This window comes from Lampris incognitus, chromosome 2 (genome assembly GCF_029633865.1).
Source record: "Lampris incognitus isolate fLamInc1 chromosome 2, fLamInc1.hap2, whole genome shotgun sequence".
Taxonomy (NCBI): domain Eukaryota; kingdom Metazoa; phylum Chordata; class Actinopteri; order Lampriformes; family Lampridae; genus Lampris; species Lampris incognitus.
The window spans coordinates 39,673,670-39,688,520 of NC_079212.1; the positions used below are offsets into that span (position 1 = coordinate 39,673,670).

General features: G+C 42.1%; 20 non-coding genes across 20 annotated transcripts; 7 read left to right on the forward strand and 13 right to left on the reverse strand.

Moving 5' to 3' along the window:
- The first annotated feature begins 303 nt into the window (after window positions 1–303).
- trnag-ucc (transfer RNA glycine (anticodon UCC)) lies at window positions 304–375 on the forward strand. The gene has a single exon. It is a non-coding gene; the product is annotated as a tRNA-Gly (tRNA).
- A 625-nt stretch (window positions 376–1,000) lies between these two features.
- On the reverse strand, window positions 1,001–1,072 carry trnaq-uug (transfer RNA glutamine (anticodon UUG)). The gene has a single exon. It is a non-coding gene; the product is annotated as a tRNA-Gln (tRNA).
- A 576-nt stretch (window positions 1,073–1,648) lies between these two features.
- Window positions 1,649–1,730, reverse strand: trnas-gcu (transfer RNA serine (anticodon GCU)). Its single transcript has one exon. It is a non-coding gene; the product is annotated as a tRNA-Ser (tRNA).
- Window positions 1,731–2,438: 708 nt separating this feature from the next.
- trnag-ucc (transfer RNA glycine (anticodon UCC)) lies at window positions 2,439–2,510 on the forward strand. The gene has a single exon. It is a non-coding gene; the product is annotated as a tRNA-Gly (tRNA).
- A 625-nt stretch (window positions 2,511–3,135) lies between these two features.
- On the reverse strand, window positions 3,136–3,207 carry trnaq-uug (transfer RNA glutamine (anticodon UUG)). Its single transcript has one exon. It is a non-coding gene; the product is annotated as a tRNA-Gln (tRNA).
- A 290-nt stretch (window positions 3,208–3,497) lies between these two features.
- trnaq-uug (transfer RNA glutamine (anticodon UUG)) lies at window positions 3,498–3,569 on the reverse strand. The gene has a single exon. It is a non-coding gene; the product is annotated as a tRNA-Gln (tRNA).
- A 1,004-nt stretch (window positions 3,570–4,573) lies between these two features.
- Window positions 4,574–4,645, forward strand: trnag-ucc (transfer RNA glycine (anticodon UCC)). The gene has a single exon. It is a non-coding gene; the product is annotated as a tRNA-Gly (tRNA).
- A 625-nt stretch (window positions 4,646–5,270) lies between these two features.
- Window positions 5,271–5,342, reverse strand: trnaq-uug (transfer RNA glutamine (anticodon UUG)). Its single transcript has one exon. It is a non-coding gene; the product is annotated as a tRNA-Gln (tRNA).
- A 576-nt stretch (window positions 5,343–5,918) lies between these two features.
- Window positions 5,919–6,000, reverse strand: trnas-gcu (transfer RNA serine (anticodon GCU)). Its single transcript has one exon. It is a non-coding gene; the product is annotated as a tRNA-Ser (tRNA).
- A 708-nt stretch (window positions 6,001–6,708) lies between these two features.
- trnag-ucc (transfer RNA glycine (anticodon UCC)) lies at window positions 6,709–6,780 on the forward strand. The gene has a single exon. It is a non-coding gene; the product is annotated as a tRNA-Gly (tRNA).
- Window positions 6,781–7,405: 625 nt separating this feature from the next.
- Window positions 7,406–7,477, reverse strand: trnaq-uug (transfer RNA glutamine (anticodon UUG)). The gene has a single exon. It is a non-coding gene; the product is annotated as a tRNA-Gln (tRNA).
- A 568-nt stretch (window positions 7,478–8,045) lies between these two features.
- On the reverse strand, window positions 8,046–8,127 carry trnas-gcu (transfer RNA serine (anticodon GCU)). The gene has a single exon. It is a non-coding gene; the product is annotated as a tRNA-Ser (tRNA).
- A 707-nt stretch (window positions 8,128–8,834) lies between these two features.
- Window positions 8,835–8,906, forward strand: trnag-ucc (transfer RNA glycine (anticodon UCC)). Its single transcript has one exon. It is a non-coding gene; the product is annotated as a tRNA-Gly (tRNA).
- A 987-nt stretch (window positions 8,907–9,893) lies between these two features.
- trnaq-uug (transfer RNA glutamine (anticodon UUG)) lies at window positions 9,894–9,965 on the reverse strand. The gene has a single exon. It is a non-coding gene; the product is annotated as a tRNA-Gln (tRNA).
- A 214-nt stretch (window positions 9,966–10,179) lies between these two features.
- trnas-gcu (transfer RNA serine (anticodon GCU)) lies at window positions 10,180–10,261 on the reverse strand. The gene has a single exon. It is a non-coding gene; the product is annotated as a tRNA-Ser (tRNA).
- Window positions 10,262–10,970: 709 nt separating this feature from the next.
- trnag-ucc (transfer RNA glycine (anticodon UCC)) lies at window positions 10,971–11,042 on the forward strand. Its single transcript has one exon. It is a non-coding gene; the product is annotated as a tRNA-Gly (tRNA).
- Window positions 11,043–11,667: 625 nt separating this feature from the next.
- Window positions 11,668–11,739, reverse strand: trnaq-uug (transfer RNA glutamine (anticodon UUG)). The gene has a single exon. It is a non-coding gene; the product is annotated as a tRNA-Gln (tRNA).
- A 568-nt stretch (window positions 11,740–12,307) lies between these two features.
- On the reverse strand, window positions 12,308–12,389 carry trnas-gcu (transfer RNA serine (anticodon GCU)). The gene has a single exon. It is a non-coding gene; the product is annotated as a tRNA-Ser (tRNA).
- Window positions 12,390–13,097: 708 nt separating this feature from the next.
- On the forward strand, window positions 13,098–13,169 carry trnag-ucc (transfer RNA glycine (anticodon UCC)). Its single transcript has one exon. It is a non-coding gene; the product is annotated as a tRNA-Gly (tRNA).
- Window positions 13,170–14,434: 1,265 nt separating this feature from the next.
- On the reverse strand, window positions 14,435–14,516 carry trnas-gcu (transfer RNA serine (anticodon GCU)). The gene has a single exon. It is a non-coding gene; the product is annotated as a tRNA-Ser (tRNA).
- Window positions 14,517–14,851: the final 335 nt, after the last annotated feature.

Sequence of the window (14,851 nt, forward strand, 5' to 3'; positions counted from 1 at the left end):
CAAAATCGATTCTCGTGATACACAGCTGTCCTGTTATGACTTGGGGCCATGGAATCAGTGTTCTAATATCAATGTGACTGTGACTTAAAGCTGCAAAGGTCCACCAAAACTTCAACTCAGGTCACTCGATTCAAAGTCCAGACTGTTGATCGTTACACCATGGATCCAAATAATAGCGTGTGTCGATTGGAAGCTCTGATATGGACCTATGAGTAGATCGGAACCCCTACTGAGGAGAGTTCAACACGCAGCAACGTTAGTGTTCATGGCGTGTGCAAAAATCCAAAGAGCCTCCCTTGTGTTGCATTGGTGGTATAGTGGTGAGCATAGCTGCCCTCCAAGCAGTTGACCCGGGTTCGATTCCCGGCCAATGCAGAGGGATCTCTTCCATTTTACATCAGTCATGTTGTGGCAAAGTTCACTTTCAATTCAAAACAATCCATGTTTAGTGAAACCGAAGACCTCAGAGTGCTAGCAGTTACAAAATCTATCCTCGTGACAAGCGGCAGTACTGTTAAAGAGTTAGAGCCATGGAACCACTGTTCTAATGTCACTGCAGCAACTGTCCGAAGTTGAAAGTTTTCCCCAAACCAAGCCTTGTGGGAATATGTCTTGGACATATTTTCTAACGTGGGTATGGTGAAGAAAGTTTCCAGTATCCATGTGACAAACAACATATTGTGTTTTTACTCCAATCTTATCCCTGGGAGTTTGTTTGTCAATCTACACAACCGAGCTATACCCGTTAATGTGAGTATGATGTGAAAAACACAACAAGACTGAAAATGTGATCACTGGATTGAATCGACCAGCAATGTCCTCTAGTGGAAAGCGATCGCATACGATGAATGAGATACATTTCTATTCAACATGTCCAGATACGTACCTAGGTTAAACAAGAACATCCAACGGACTACACAGCATTTTGACAAGCTCAGTACCTCTTAGTTGTTTTGTGTTCCCCAGAATTGCAGGCTATTGCTGTAAATTAAAGCTGCAAAGGTTCCACCGAGACTTGAACTCGGATTACTGGATTCAAAGTCCAGAGTGCTGACCATTACACCATGGAACCGTATCAACGCTTCACTGTCGAGTGAAATTTCTGGCAGTAACTTTGAAACTTTTACTGAAAGCTCCAAGAAGACTGAAACTACGATAGAAGTGAAAAGTAATTTCCTCGTGCGGAAAGTGACCTTCGCGACATGTCATAACAGCTGAGCACATTTTCTATTTCACGTGCAGATACATACCTAGGGTTAAAGAAAAATTCACAAGGACTCCACACTATTTAACGAGCGCAGTATTTGGAACTTGCTTAAAGCTCTCCATAACAAAGACTAATACTGTAATTGAAAGCTGCAAAGATCCCACCGAGACTTGAACTTTGATCAACGGATTCAAAGTCCAGAATGCTGACCATTACACCATGGAACCATGTAGACACGCCACTGTCGAGTGAAAGTTCTGGCAGAAACTTTTGAGTAGACAACAAAATATCTCAAAACTGAGGTCATGAAAATATTCCATTCAGGGACTGAATGAAATTTGACTCATCGGGTAAGAACGTGGGTTGCAATACCCATCATAAATCCTGCTACAATGATTGCGCATAGAAAGTTCTTCCTTAGGTCATAGAGAAAGCCTGTAGCGACAAGGATGGGATTCGAACCCACGCGCGCAGAACACAACGCATTAGCAGTGCATCGCCTTAACCACTCGGCCACCTTGTCTTAGCAGTAACGATTTTTGCCACATTCTCCCCACCTAACTCTTACAAAGCTGACATCAAGTATTGTTGATGGCTTACATCAGGGTACAAAAAGTATTTTGCTCACTGCCAAACAATGAGACTCATCACATTTTCTTGACTTTGATAAAAGTGATTTTATCTTCTTACTTCATGAACTTCTTCTAGTCCACTGCCCCATTAATCTCTCTTGCACTGCAAAAACTTTCACAAGGGGCTTTATTGAGCATACAGCAGCAAAAGGCATCCCACGTAGAGCTCAACTTTCAATGGACTCTTTTGGGACTGACGAACACTTGTAATTATTATAAGGTGTTATTTCAATTTCAAACCATCCTTTATGTGGACAAAACTGAAGACCTCAGCAAAATAAGACAGCGGGCAGTTACAAAATCGATTCTCGTGATACACAGCTGTCCTGTTATGACTTGGGGCCATGGAATCAGTGTTCTAATATCAATGTGACTGTGACTTAAAGCTGCAAAGGTCCACCAAAACTTCAACTCAGGTCACTCGATTCAAAGTCCAGACTGTTGATCGTTACACCATGGATCCAAATAAAAGCGTGTGTCGATTGGAAGCTCTGACATGGACTTATGAGTAGATCGGAACCCCTACTGAGGAGAGTTCAACACGCAGCAACGTTAGTGTTCATGGCATGTGCAAATTTCCAAAGAGCCTCCCTTGTGTTGCATTGGTGGTATAGTGGTGAGCATAGCTGCCCTCCAAGCAGTTGACCCGGGTTCGATTCCCGGCCAATGCAGAGGGATCTCTTCCATTTTACATCAGTCATGTTGTGGCAAAGTTCACTTTCAATTCAAAACAATCCATGTTTAGTGAAACCGAAGACCTCAGAGTGCTAGCAGTTACAAAATCTATCCTCGTGACAAGCGGCAGTACTGTTAAAGAGTTAGATCCATGGAACCACTGTTCTAATGTCACTGCAGCAACTGTCCGAAGTTGAAAGTTTTCCCCAAACCAAGCCTTGTGGGAATATGTCTTGGACATATTTTCTAACGTGGGTATGGTGAAGAAAGTTTCCAGTATCCATGTGACAAACAACATATTGTGTTTTTACTCCAATCTTATCCCTGGGAGTTTTTTTGTCAATCTACACAACCGAGCTATACCCGTTAATGTGAGTATGATGTGAAAAACACAACAAGACTGAAAATGTGATCACTGGATTGAATCAACCTGCAATGTCCTCTAGTGGAAAGCGATCGCATACGATGAATGAGATACATTTCTATTCAACATGTCCAGATACGTACCTAGGTTAAACAAGAACATTCAACGGACTACACAGCATTTTGACAAGCTCAGTACCTCTTAGTTGTTTTGTGTTCCCCAGAATTGCAGGCTATTGCTGTAAATTAAAGCTGCAAAGGTTCCACCGAGACTTGAACTCGGATTAGTGGATTCAAAGTCCAGAGTGCTGACCATTACACCATGGAACCGTATCAACGCTTCACTGTCGAGTGAAATTTCTGGCAGTAACTTTGAAACTTTTACTGAAAGCTCCAAGAAGACTGAAACTACGATAGAAGTGAAAAGTAATTTCCTCGTGCGGAAAGTGACCTTCGCGACATCTCATAACAGCTGAGCCCATTTTCCATTTCACGTGCCGATACATACCTAGGGTTAAAGAAAAAGTCACAAGGACTCCACACTATTTAACGAGCGCAGTATTTGGAACTTGCTTAAAGCTCTCCATAACAGAGACTAATACTGTAATTGAAAGCTGCAAAGATCCCACCGAGACTTGAACTCGGATCAACGGATTCAAAGTCCAGAATGCTGACCATTACACCATGGAACCATGTAGTCACACCACTGTCGAGTGAAAGTTCTGGCAGAAACTTTTGAGTAGACAACAAAACATCTCAAAACTGAGGTCATGAAAATATTCCATTCAGGGACTGAATGAAATTTGACTCATCGGGTAAGAACGTGGGTTGCAATACCCATCATAAATCCTGCTACAATGATTGCGCATAGAAAGTTCTTCCTTAGGTCATAGAGAAAGACTGCAGCGACAAGGATGGGATTCGAACCCACGCGCGCAGAACACAACGCATTAGCAAAGCATCGCCTTAACCACTCCGCCACCTTGTCTTAGCAATCAGGGTTTTTGCCACATTCTCACATCCTAATTCTTACCAAGCTGACATCAAGTATTGTTGATGGCTTACATCACAGTACAAAAAGTATTTTGCTCACTGCCAAACAATGAGACTCATCACATTTTCTTGACTTTGATAAAAGTGATTTTATCTTCTTACTTCATGAACTTCTTCTAGTCCACTGCCCCATTAATCTCTCTTGCACTGCAAAATCTTGCACAAGGGGCTTTATTGAGCATACAGCAGCAAAAGGCATCCCACGTAGAGCTCAACTTTCAATGGACTCTTTTGGGACTGACGAACACTTGTAATTATTATAAGGTGTTATTTCAATTTCAAACCATCCTTTATGTGGACAAAACTGAAGACCTCAGCAAAATAAGACAGCGGGCAGTTACAAAATCGATTCTCGTGATACACAGCTGTCCTGTTATGACTTGGGGCCATGGAATCAGTGTTCTAATATCAATGTGACTGTGACTTAAAGCTGCAAAGGTCCACCAAAACTTCAACTCAGGTCACTCGATTCAAAGTCCAGACTGTTGATCGTTACACCATGGATCCAAATAATAGCGTGTGTCGATTGGAAGCTCTGACATGGACCTATGAGTAGATCGGAACCCCTACTGAGGAGAGTTCAACACGCAGCAACGTTAGTGTTCATGGCGTGTGCGAATTTCCAAAGAGCCTCCCTTGTGTTGCATTGGTGGTATAGTGGTGAGCATAGCTGCCCTCCAAGCAGTTGACCCGGGTTCGATTCCCGGCCAATGCAGAGGGATCTCTTCCATTTTACATCAGTCATGTTGTGGCAAAGTTCACTTTCAATTCAAAACAATCCATGTTTAGTGAAACCGAAGACCTCAGAGTGCTAGCAGTTACAAAATCTATCCTCGTGACAAGCGGCAGTACTGTTAAAGAGTTAGAGCCATGGAACCACTGTTCTAATGTCACTGCAGCAACTGTCCGAAGTTGAAAGTTTTCCCCAAACCAAGCCTTGTGGGAATATGTCTTGGACATATTTTCTAACGTGGGTATGGTGAAGAAAGTTTCCAGTATCCATGTGACAAACAACATATTGTGTTTTTACTCCAATCTTATCCCTGGGAGTTTGTTTGTCAATCTACACAACCGAGCTATACCCGTTAATGTGAGTATGATGTGAAAAACACAACAAGACTGAAAATATGATCACTGGATTGAATCGACCAGCAATGTCCTCTAGTGGAAAGCGATCGCATACGATTAATGAGATACATTTCTATTCAACATGTCCAGATACGTACCTAGGTTAAACAAGAACATCCAACGGACTACACAGCATTTTGACAAGCTCAGTACCTCTTAGTTGTTTTATGTTCCCCAGAATTGCAGGCTATTGCTGTAAATTAAAGCTGCAAAGGTTCCACCGAGACTTGACCTCGGATTACTGGATTCAAAGTCCAGAGTGCTGACCATTACACCATGGAACCGTATCAACGCTTCACTGTCGAGTGAAATTTCTGGCAGTAACTTTGAAACTTTTACTAAAAGCTCCAAGAAGACTGAAACTACGATAGAAGTGAAAAGTAATTTCCTCGTGCGGAAAGTTACCTTCGCGACATGTCATAACAGCTGAGCACATTTTCTATTTCAAGTGCAGATACATACCTAGGGTTAAAGAAAAAGTCACAAGGACTCCACACTATTTAACGAGCGCAGTATTTGGAACTTGCTTAAAGCTCTCCATAACAGAGACTAATACTGTAATTGAAAGCTGCAAAGATCCCACCGAGACTTGAACTCTGATCAACGGATTCAAAGTCCAGAATGCTGACCATTACACCATGGAACCATGTAGTCACACCACTGTCGAGTGAAAGTTCTGGCAGAAACTTTTGAGTAGACAAGAAAACATCTCAAAACTGAGGTCATGAAAATATTCCATTCAGGGACTGAATGAAATTTGACTCATCGGGTAAGAACGTGGGTTGCAATACCCATCATAAATCCTGCTACAATGATTGCGCATAGAAAGTTCTTCCTTAGGTCATAGAGAAAGCCTGTAGCGACAAGGATGGGATTCGAACCCACGCGCGCAGAACACAACGCATTAGCAGTGCATCGCCTTAACTACTCGGCCACCTTGTCTTAGCAGTAACGATTTTTGCCACATTCTCACCACCTAACTCTTACCAAGCTGACATCAAGTATTGTTGATGGCTTACATCACAGTACAAAAAGTATTTTGCTCACTGCCAAACAATGAGACTCATCACATTTTCTTGACTTTGATAAAAGTGATTTTATCTTCTTACTTCATGAACTTCTTCTAGTCCACTGCCCCATTAATCTCTCTTGCACTGCAAAAACTTTCACAAGGGGCTTTATTGAGCATACAGCAGCAAAAGGCATCCCACGTAGAGCTCAACTTTCAATGGACTCTTTTGGGACTGACGAACACTTGTAATTATTATAAGGTGTTATTTCAATTTCAAACCATCCTTTATGTGGACAAAACTGAAGACCTCAGCAAAATAAGACAGCGGGCAGTTACAAAATTGATTCTCGTGATACAAAACTGTCCTGTTATGACTTGGGGCCATGGAATCAGTGTTCTAATATCAATGTGACTGTGACTTAAAGCTGCAAAGGTCCACCAAAACTTCAACTCAGGTCACTCGATTCAAAGTCCAGACTGTTGATCGTTACACCATGGATCCAAATAAAAGCGTGTGTCGATTGGAAGCTCTGACATGGACTTATGAGTAGATCGAAACCCCTACTGAGGAGAGTTCAACACGCAGCAACGTTAGTGTTCATGGCGTGTGCAAATTTCCAAAGAGCCTCCCTTGTGTTGCATTGGTGGTATAGTGGTGAGCATAGCTGCCCTCCAAGCAGTTGACCCGGGTTCGATTCCCGGCCAATGCAGAGGGATCTCTTCCATTTTACATCAGTCATGTTGTGGCAAAGTTCACTTTCAATTCAAAACAATCCATGTTTAGTGAAACCGAAGACCTCAGAGTGCTAGCAGTTACAAAATCTATCCTCGTGACAAGCGGCAGTACTGTTAAAGAGTTAGAGCCATGGAACCACTGTTCTAATGTCACTGCAGCAACTGTCCGAAGTTGAAAGTTTTCCCCAAACCAAGCCTTGTGGGAATATGTCTTGGACATATTTTCTAACGTGGGTATGGTGAAGAAAGTTTCCAGTATCCATGTGACAAACAACATATTGTGTTTTTACTCCAATCTTATCCCTGGGAGTTTGTTTGTCAATCTACACAACCGAGCTATACCCGTTAATGTGAGTATGATGTGAAAAACACAACAAGACTGAAAATGTGATCACTGGATTGAATCGACCAGCAATGTCCTCTAGTGGAAAGCGATCGCATACGATGAATGAGATACATTTCTATTCAACATGTCCAGATACGTACCTAGGTTAAACAAGAACATCCAACGGACTAAACAGCATTTTGACAAGCTCAGTACCTCTTAGTTGTTTTGTATTCCCCAGAATTGCAGGCTAATGCTGTAAATTAAAGCTGCAAAGGTTACACCGAGACTTGAACTCGGATTACTGGATTCAAAGTCCAGAGTGCTGACCATTACACCATGGAACCGTATCAACGCTTCACTGTCGAGTGAAATTTCTGGCAGTAACTTTGAAACTTTTACTGGAAGCTCCAAGAAGACTGAAACTACGATAGAAGTTAAAAGTAATTTCCTCGTGCGGAAAGTGACCTTCGCGACATGTCATAACAGCTGAGCACATTTTCTATTTCACGTGCAGATACATACCTAGGGTTAAAGAAAAAGTCTCAAGGACTCCACACTATTTAACGAGCGCAGTATTTGGAACTTGCTTAAAGCTCTCCATAACAGAGACTAATACTGTAATTGAAAGCTGCAAAGATCCCACCGAGACTTGAACTCGGATCAACGGATTCAAAGTCCAGAATGCTGACCATTACACCATGTAGACACACCACTGTCGAGTGAAAGTTCTGGCAGAAACTTTCGAGTAGACAAGAAAACGTCTCAAAACTGAGGTCATGAAAATATTCCATTCAGGGACTGAATGAAATTTGACTCATCGGGTAAGAACGTGGGTTGCAATATCCATCATAAATCCTGCTACAATGATTGCGCATAGAAAGTTCTTCCTTAGGTCATAGAGAAAGCCTGTAGCGACAAGGATGGGATTCGAACCCACGCGTGCAGAACACAATGCATTAGCAGTGCATCGCCTTAACCACTCGGCCACCTTGTCTTAGCAAACAAGTTTTTGCCACATTCTCACCACCTAACTCTTACCAAGCTGACATCAAGTATTGTTGATGGCCTACATCACAGTACAAAAAGTATTTTGCTCACTGCCAAACAATGAGACTCATCACATTTTCTTGACTTTGATAAAAGTGATTTTATCTTCTTACTTCATGAACTTCTTCTAGTCCACTGCCCCATTAATCTCTCTTGCACTGCAAAAACTTTCACAAGGGGCTTTATTGAGCATACAGCAGCAAAAGGCATCCCACGTAGAGCTCAACTTTCAATGGACTCTTTTGGGACTGACGAACACTTGTAATTATTATAAGGTGTTATTTCAATTTCAAACCATCCTTTATGTGGACAAAACTGAAGACCTCAGCAAAATAAGACAGCGGGCAGTTCCAAAATCGATTCTCGTGATACACAGCTGTCCTGTTATGACTTGGGGCCATGGAATCAGTGTTCTAATATCAATGTGACTGTGACTTAAAGCTGCAAAGGTCCACCAAAACTTCAACTCAGGTCACTCGATTCAAAGTCCAGACTGTTGATCGTTACACCATGGATCCAAATAATAGCGTGTGTCGATTGGAAGCTCTGACATGGACCTATGAGTAGATCGGAACCCCTACTGAGGAGAGTTCAACACGCAGCAACGTTAGTGTTCATGGCGTGTCCAAATTTCCAAAGAGCCTCTCTTGTGTTGCATTGGTGGTATAGTGGTGAGCATAACTGCCTTCCAAGCAGTTGACCCGGGTTCGATTCCCGGCCAATGCAGAGGGATCTCTTCCATTTTACATCAGTCATGTTGTGGCAAAGTTCACTTTCAATTCAAAACAATCCATGTTTAGTGAAACCGAAGACCTCAGAGTGCTAGCAGTTACAAAATCTATCCTCGTGACAAGCGGCAGTACTGTTAAAGAGTTAGATCCATGGAACCACTGTTCTAATGTCACTGCAGCAACTGTCCGAAGTTGAAAGTTTTCCCCAAACCAAGCCTTGTGGGAATATGTCTTGGACATATTTTCTAACGTGGGTATGGTGAAGAAAGTTTCCAGTATCCATGTGACAAACAACATATTGTGTTTTTACTCCAATCTTATCCCTGGGAGTTTGTTTGTCAATCTACACAACCGAGCTATACCCGTTAATGTGAGTATGATGTGAAAAACACAACAAGACTGAAAATATGATCACTGGATTGAATCGACCAGCAATGTCCTCTAGTGGAAAGCGATCGCATACGATGAATGAGATACATTTCTATTCAACATGTCCGGATACGTACCTAGGTTAAACAAGAACATCCAACGGACTACACAGCATTTTGACAAGCTCAGTACCTCTTAGTTGTTTTATGTTCCCCAGAATTGCAGGCTATTGCTGTAAATTAAAGCTGCAAAGGTTCCACCGAGACTTGACCTCGGATTACTGGATTCAAAGTCCAGAGTGCTGACCATTACACCAAGGAAACGTATCGACGCTTAACTGTCGAGTGACATTTCTGGCAGTAACTTTGAAACTTTTACTGAAAGCTCCAAGAAGACTGAAACTACGATAGAAGTGAAAAGTAATTTCCTCGTGCGGAAAGTGACCTTCGCGACATCTCATAACAGCTGAGCCCATTTTCTATTTAACGTGCAGATACATACCTAGGGTTAACGAAAACGTCACAAGGACTCCACACTATTTAACGAGCGCAGTATTTGGAACTTGCTTAAAGCTCTCCATAACAGAGACTAATACTGTATTTGAAAGCTGCAAAGATCCCACCGAGACTTGAACTCGGATCAACGGATTCAAAGTCCAGAATGCTGACCATTACACCATGGAACCATGTAGACAAACCACTGTCGAGTGAAAGTTCTGGCAGAAACTTTTGAGTAGACAAGAAAACATCTCAAAACTGAGGTCATGAAAATATTCCATTCAGGGACTGAATGAAATTTGACTCATCGGGTAAGAACGTGGGTTGCAATATCCACCATAAAGCCTGCTACAATGATTGCGCATAGAAAGTTCTTCCTTAGGTCATAGAGAAAGCCTGTAGCGACAAGGATGGGATTCGAACCCACGATTGCAGAACACAATGCATTAGCAGTGCATCACCTTAACCACTCGGCCACCTTGTCTTAGCTATCAGGGTTTTTGCCACATTCTCACCACCTAACTCTTACCAAGCTGACATCAAGTATTGTTGATGGCCTACATCACAGTACAAAAAGTATTTTGCTCACTGCCAAACAATGAGACTCATCACATTTTCTTGACTTTGATAAAAGTGATTTTATCTTCTTACTTCATGAACTTCTTCTAGTCCACTGCCCCATTAATCTCTCTTGCACTGCAAAAATTTGCACAAGGGGCTTTATTGAGCATACAGCAGCAAAAGGCATCCCACGTAGAGCTCAACTTTCAATGGACTCTTTTGGGACTGACGAACACTTGTAATTAATATAAGGTGTTATTTCAATTTCAAACCATCCTTTATGTGGACAAAACTGAAGACCTCAGCAAAATAAGACAGCGGGCAGTTACAAAATCGATTCTCGTGATACACAGCTGTCCTGTTATGACTTGGGGCCATGGAATCAGTGTTCTAATATCAATGTGACTGTGACTTAAAGCTGCAAAGGTCCACCAAAAGTTCAACTCAGGTCACTCGATTCAAAATTCCAGACTGTTGATCGTTACACCATGAATCCAAATAATAGCGTGTGTCGATTGGAAGCTCTGACATGGACTTCTGAGTAGATCGGAACCCCTACTGAGGAGAGTTCAACACGCAGCAACGTTAGTGTTCATGGCGTGTGCAAATTTCCAAGGAGCTTCCCTTGTGTTGCATTGGTGGTATAGTGGTGAGCATAGCTGCCTTCCAAGCAGTTGACCCGGATTCGATTCTCGGCCAATGCAGAGGGATCTCTTCCATTTTACATCAGTCATGTTGTGGCAAAGTTCACTTTCAATTCAAAACAATCCATGTTTAGTGAAACCGAAGACCTCAGAGTGCTAGCAGTTACAAAATCTATCCTCGTGACAAGCGGCAGTACTGTTAAAGAGTTAGATCCATGGAACCACTGTTCTAATGTCACTGCAGCAACTGTCCGAAGTTGAAAGTTTTCCCCAAACCAAGCCTTGTGGGAATATGTCTTGGACATATTTTCTAACGTGGGTATGGTGAAGAAAGTTTCCAGTATCCATGTGACAAACAATATATTGTGTTTTTAGTCCAATCTTATCCCTGGGAGTTTGTTTGTCAATCTACACAACCGAGCTATACCCGTTAATGTGAGTATGATGTGAAAAACACAACAAGACTGAAAATATGATCACTGGATTGAATCGACCAGCAATGTCCTCTAGTGGAAAGCGATCGCATACGATGAATGAGATACATTTCTATTCAACATGTCCAGATACGTACCTAGGTTAAACAAGAACATCCAACGGACTACACAGCATTTTGACAAGCTCAGTACCGCTTAGTTGTTTTGTGTTCCCCAGAATTGCAGGCTATTGCTGTAAATTAAAGCTGCAAAGGTTCCACCGAGACTTGAACTCGGATTACTGGATTCAAAGTCCAGAGTGCTGACCATTACACCATGGAACCGTATCGACGCTTCACTGTCGAGTGAAATTTCTGGCAGTAACTTTGAAACTTTTACTGAAAGCTCCAAGAAGACTGAAACTACGATAGAAGTTAAAAGTAATTTCCTCGTGCGGAAAGTGACCTTCGCGACATGTCATAACAGCTGAGCACATTTTCTATTTCACGTGCAGATACATACCTAGGGTTAAAGAAAAAGTCACAAGGACTCCACACTATTTAACGAGCGCAGTATTTGGAACTTGCTTAAAGCTCTCCATAACAGAGACTAATACTGTAATTGAAAGCTGCAAAGATCCCACCGAGACTTGAACTCGGATCAACGGATTCAAAGTCCAGAATGCTGACCATTACACCATGTAGACACACCACTGTCGAGTGAAAGTTCTGGCAGAAACTTTTGAGTAGACAAGAAAACATCTCAAAACTGAGGTCATGAAAATATTCCATTCAGGGACTGAATGAAATTTGACTCATCGGGTAAGAACGTGGGTTGCAATATCCACCATAAAGCCTGCTACAATGATTGCACATAGAAAGTTCTTCCTTAGGCCATAGAGAAAGCCTGTAGCGACAAGGATGGGATTCGAACCCACGCGTGCAGAACACAATGCATTAGCAGTGCATCGCCTTAACCACTCCGCCACCTTGTCTTAGCAATCAGGGTTTTTTCCACATTCTCACCACCTAACTCTTACCAAGCTGACATCAAGTATTGTTGATGGCCTACATCACAGTACAAAAAGTATTTTGCTCACCGCCAAACAATGAGACACATCACATTTTCTTGACTTTGATAAAAGTGATTTTATCTTCTTACTTCATGAACTTCTTCTAGTCCACTGCCCCATTAATCTCTCTTGCACTGCAAAAACTTGCACAAGGGGCTTTATTGAGCATACAGCAGCAAAAGGCATCCCACGTAGAGCTCAACTTTCAATGGACTCTTTTGGGACTGACGAACACTTGTAATTATTATAAGGTGTTATTTCAATTTCAAACCATCCTTTATGTGGACAAAACTGAAGACCTCAGCAAAATAAGACAGCGGGCAGTTACAAAATCGATTCTCGTGATACACAGCTGTCCTGTTATGACTTGGGGCCATGGAATCAGTGTTCTAATATCAATGTGACTGTGACTTAAAGCTGCAAAGGTCCACCAAAACTTCAACTCAGGTCACTCGATTCAAAGTCCAGACTGTTGATCGTTACACCATGGATCCAAATAAAAGCGTGTGTCGATTGGAAGCTCTGACATGGACTTCTGAGTAGATCGGAACCCCTACTGAGGAGAGTTCAACACGCAGCAACGTTAGTGTTCATGGCGTGTGCAAATTTCCAAAGAGCCTCCCTTGTGTTGCATTGGTGGTATAGTGGTGAACATAGCTGCCTTCCAAGCAGTTGATCCGGTTTCGATTCCCGGCCAATGCAGAGGCATCTCTTCCATTTTATATCAGTCATGTTGTGGCAAAGTTCACTTTCAATTCAAAACAATCCATGTTTAGTGAAACCGAAGACCTCAGAGTGCTAGCAGTTACAAAATCTATCCTCGTGACAAGCGGCAGTACTGTTAAAGAGTTAGATCCATGGAACCACTGTTCTAATGTCACTGCAGCAACTGTCCGAAGTTGAAAGTTTTCCCCAAACCAAGCCTTGTGGGAATATGTCTTGGACATATTTTCTAACGTGGGTATGGTGAAGAAAGTTTCCAGTATCCATGTGACAAACAACATATTGTGTTTTTACTCCAATCTTATCCCTGGGAGTTTGTTTGTCAATCTACACAACCGAGCTATACCCGTTAATGTGAGTATGATGTGAAAAACACAACAAGACTGAAAATATGATCACTGGATTGAATCGACCAGCAATGTCCTCTAGTGGAAAGCGATCGCATACGATGAATGAGACACATTTCTATTCAACATGTCCAGATACGTACCTAGGTTAAACAAGAACATCCAACGGACTACACAGCATTTTGACAAGCTCACTACCTCTTAGTTGTTTTGTGTTCCCCAGAATTGCAGGCTACTGCTGTAAATTAAAGCTGCAAAGGTTCCTCCGAGACTTGAACTCGGATTACTGGATTCAAAGTCCAGAGTGCTGACCATTACACCATATCGATGCTTCACTGTCGAGTGAAATTTCTGGCAGTAACTTTGAAACTTTTACTGAAAGCTCCAAGAAGACTGAAACTACAATAGAAGTGAAAAGTAATTTCCTCGTGCGGAAAGTGACCTTCGCGACATCTCATAACAGCTGAGCCCATTTTCTATTTACCGTGCAGATACATACCTAGGGTTAACGAAAACGTCACAAGGACTCCACACTATTTAACGAGCGCAGTATTTGGAACTTGCTTAAAGCTCCCCATAACAGAGACTAATACTGTAATTGAAAGCTGCAAAGATCCCACCGACACTTGAACTCGGATCAACGGATTCAAAGTCCAGAATGCTGACCATTACACCATGGAACCATGTAGACAAACCACTGTCGAGTGAAAGTTCTGGCAGAAACTTTTGAGTAGACAAGAAAACATCTCAAAACTGAGGTCATGAAAATATTCCATTCAGGGACTGAATGAAATTTGACTCATCGGGTAAGAACGTGGGTTGCAATATCCACCATAAAGCCTGCTACAATGATTGCGCATAGAAAGTTCTTCCTTAGGTCATAGAGAAAGCCTGTAGCGACAAGGATGGGATTCGAACCCATGCGTGCAGAAAACAACGCATAAGCAGTGCGTTGCCTTAACCACTCGGCCACCTTGTCTTAGCAAACAGGGTTTTTGCCACATTCTCACCACCTAACTCTTACCAAGCTGACATCAAGTATTGTTGATGGCTTACATCACAGTACAAAAAGTATTTTGCTCACTGCCAAACAATGAGACTCATCACATTTTCTTGACTTTGATAAAAGTGATTTTATGTTCTTATTTCATGAACTTCTTCTAGTCCACTGCCCCATTAATCTCTCTTGCACTGCAAAAACTTGCACAAGGGGCTTTATTGAGCATACAGCAGCAGAAGGCATCCCACGTAGAGCTCAACTTTCAATGGAATCTTTTGGGACTGACGAACACTTGTAATTATTATAAGGTGTTA